Raw genomic sequence first — 4,298 nt, 5'->3', positions numbered from 1 at the left:
CTTAAAGATTGCAGATACCTTAATCTAATCGTCATAAACAGTTCCCGCACTCCGGACTACTCGCCTTGACTACTTCCTTCACCACTTCCTACGTCGCGGACCTGTTTTCCTCCCTTCCCATAGCATTTTAGGATTGCAGATACCCTAATCTAATCGTCATAAACAGTTTCCACACTCCAGACTGTTCACCATTACTACTTCCTTAACCTCTTCATACGTCACGAACCTCAAGCTAGTGTCGTCATTTGATTATAGTAACTGGGGACCGAGCTTTGCTCGGGGAAAATCATTAGTTCACTCTGAAAGCACCGTAGTATTGGAGATACATAAATCCACACATCTACATCCTACACAATTTCCTACGTCATGGACCTGTTTCCCTCCATTCCATTGCATTTAAAGATTGCAGATACAGTACCTTAATCTAATCATCATAAACAGTTCCCACACTCCGGACTACTCGCCTTGACTACTTCCTTCACCACTTCCTACGTCGCGGACTTGTTTCCCTCCCTTCCCATAGCATTTTAGGATTGCAAATACCTTTATCTAATCGTCATAAACAGTTCCCACACTCCGGACAGCTCACCTTGACTACTTCCTTCATCACTTCCTACGTCGCGGACCTGTTTTCCTCCCTTCCCGTAGCATTTTAGGTTTGCTGATACCTTAATCTAATTGTCATAAACATTTCCAACACTCCGGACAACTCGCCTAGACTACTTCCTTCACCCCTTCCTACGTCGCGGACCTATTTTTCTCCCTTTCCATAGCATTTTAGGATTGCAAATACCTTAATCTAATCATCATAAACAGTTCCCTCTCTCCTGACAGCTCGCCTTGACTACTTCCTTCACCACTTCTTACGTCGCGGACCTCTTTCCCTCCCTTCCCATAGCATTTTAGGATTGCCCATACCCTTATCTTATCGTCATAAACAGTTCCCACACTCCGGACAGCTCGCTTTGACTACTTCCTTCACCACTTCCTACGTCACGGGCCTGTTTCCCTCCCTTTCCCATAGCATTTTTGATTGCCCATACCCTTATCTAATCGTCATAATAGTTCCAACACTCCGGACAGCTCGCCTTGACTACTTCCTTCACCACTTCCTACGTCGCGGACCTGTTTCCCTCCCTTCCCATTGCACTTAAAGATTGCATATACCTTAATCTAATCGTCATAAACAGTTCCCGCACTCCGGACTACTCGCCTTGACTACTTCCTTCACCACTTCCTACGTCGCGGACCTAATTTCCTCCCTTCCCATAGCATTTTAGGATTGCAGATACCCTAATCTTATCGTCATAAACAGTCCCACACTCCGGACTGCTCGCATTCACTACTTCCTTCATATCACTTCCTACGTCACGGACCTGTTTCCCTCTATTCCCATAGCATTTTATGATTGCCTTTACTACTTCCTTCACTACTTCCTACGTCACGGACCTGTTTCCTTCCCTTCCCATAGCATTTTAGGATTGCAGATACCTTAATGTATTCGTCATAAACAGATCCTAGACTTCGCACTGCTACCCTTGACTACAATGTATCGAGTAATCTTAAGTATAATCTTTGCTCAATATTAACAAGTGATGTTTTTCCTTTTGTACTGTATTTGTAATTTCCTAGTATACTGTGGGTACTTGGCTTATTATGAACACATACTAAAACTTCAAATCTTTTGTTTACTTTTTACTTGTTATTTAATTCAGCCAACATGGTTACCTAGCAACCCATAAGACTAATGTTAAGAAAATGTGATTTTCAGTTTCATTTTTCTACGGATTCCTGAGAGACTTTTTTAACGCCATATAGATGTTGGCACTCACCGATATGGTCTTTATCACCATGCAAAATTTGAAAACGATTGATTCAGCCGTCTAGGAGGAGTTTGCGTATTACGAAATGCATAAAAGTCGACGTATAAGAGCTTCGCTCGCTCCGCTCAATAAAAGTTTTTCCCCTACAGTGTCCTGACAAAGCGGGCTTTCTTGTACTAATTATAGCACGAAAAGTAACTAATTCGTGTATTTACTTACTTTTGCCGCACTCCAGCATTCCAACCAAACACCAAAAAAACAGTGTTCTTTTATTAGGCACGTGATACGTGTAAATCTTAAAAATAAGTTAGCAACACTTAAAGATATATCATTGGACCATATCGTAGTCGTAGGTAGGGTAGGTAGGTAGGGTGCAGTTGTTTCCCATTCTGTTCAACCCTTGGATTTAACCTTTGACTATTAATACAACAACTTAACCTACCTAAAACGTATTGTTTGGTGTTTGAATGTCTGACTATTTATATGCTTTATAGTATACACTTCGCACACTAGTTACACAAATAAATATTATACAGCCTAAAAAGCTGTATAATCGTTTGACCTACTCGGCGTCTGGTTCTAGAAACCTAGGAATTTGCGAAGGATGGCTGAATACTCCATTGTTATGCACCATCACTGATTATACACACTTAAGTGTAAAATTAATATAAGTTTGGATATTCTCTTGAATATATCTATTTATACTTTTTAAATTACCGTACTTATAACATCAGGTATTGTGAGTGTTATAATCTAGAACCGCATTATAAGGTAAAATTAAAATTAACTTATTGAATATATTCTTGTAAAAGATTTCTTCATATACTTTTATGTTAAAACATTTGATAGAATAGTTTAATTTTATATTTATAAAATCTAATTAAATTATTTTGTAATTAAGAGTTCACTTAACACATTTTGGATGTTTAAAATTAAAAATAAAACTTAATTTGTGCACTAAAATACAAATTTTACTTCATAAATGTTTGTTTTTATTTACCTGGAAGTAACCTCCAGGTGAGCCCTCTCCCGTTTTAAAAACCAATGCGACCTCTGAAAGGATAAACTTTCTACACACCTTCAAAATTTATCTATTAAAAATTATACTGTTTTAGTAAAAAACATACTTATATTATAGAATGAATAAACACCATATTATTTTACTTATATTATTTTATTATTATTTTACCATATTATTTTATTTATATTATTTTACACCATATTTATATTACTTCAACTATGCTTATACACAAAAAAATTACAGAAAACTTAAAACATTATGCATATACACAGACAGGTCCTATTGTGAAGCGGGTTACACAAATAAATAAGGATTAGGTAAATAAGTGGAAAGCGAGTGGTAGAGAGTTTTTATTAGATGTAAATTTACTTAACTCCTAAACCGTGCCACAACTCTTGGTCGCATGCCTGACACACCCTGTAGTGATGTTCGGTGTTGACACGAGAGAAACCCATTGTCACTCAGCTTCACAAACAATCTCCTGCAATTATGCTGGATGAAAAATTAATGAAATGCCCAAAGTTAATATTAAACTGCAATTTTAAAGATGTATTTTTTAATTTTTCAGAACGTAACATACATTTTTACGGAACTCAACATGTATGTAAAAACGTCAGTTGAAAGTAAATTCTTGTTTCTAGTTCTATAATTAACCTTAGGGTTTGGATTACTGAATGTACTTGCACACTGTTAGCGGTGTACATTATATTTTGTAGGTAAAATAAACTCAACATTGCTGGTACCTTACCCTTTAGGTGTGGCCGAGTGGTTGGTTAGTTCTCACCTTCAAATCTGAAGGTTGCTGGTTCGAAGCTAAACTCGATCGATCCTCATGCCATTGGTCATTGTGCTATAAATTAATGAATCTAGCAAAAAGTTGACGTTAAGAAAAAAACAAGACCTGGGGTTGGTCGGTTTAAAAAAAATGTAAAAAATGTCAGTGGCTCAAAATCACACAAAAGACATCAATATAGTAAATCATATCTCAACGTTGTGTCTTTAGTTTAAGAGGACACCTATACGACCGTTAATGTCATGTAGTCCTAAACGAGAGGTTTCCTAGCTGCCAGATTCGTCTGCCTAAAATGGCTACGGAATTACGTGCGAGTTTTTCACGCACTCAGTTTCCTTGCCGAATTCGGTCGCTAGGAAAACGCTTGTACCTGACCCAGGTCCCCAGGTCGCCGGAATTATACACCACTGGAATCGTACCCCCACAACTGTACCCCCCTGGAATTGTACCCCCCTGGAACTGTACCCCCTGGAATTGTACCCCCCCCCCACGGTGACCCTTGTGCGTTGAGTTGGTGGCAGCCGAATTCGGCAGCTAGGAAAACCAGACTTCATTGTACCACACTTAGTTTGAACTGTTCTAGCCACCTAATAACTTTCCGGAAATGTACATAACTGGAACTTTCTTCTACAGAAATTTAGTAAAAAGAGGATGAAAATGT

This window comes from Macrosteles quadrilineatus, unplaced genomic scaffold (genome assembly GCF_028750875.1).
Source record: "Macrosteles quadrilineatus isolate MER2022 unplaced genomic scaffold, UCM_ALF_1.0 Scaffold_8__2_contigs__length_117827958, whole genome shotgun sequence".
Classification (NCBI taxonomy): Eukaryota; Metazoa; Arthropoda; class Insecta; order Hemiptera; family Cicadellidae; genus Macrosteles; species Macrosteles quadrilineatus.
Note: the sequence above shows the minus strand (reverse complement) of the source record.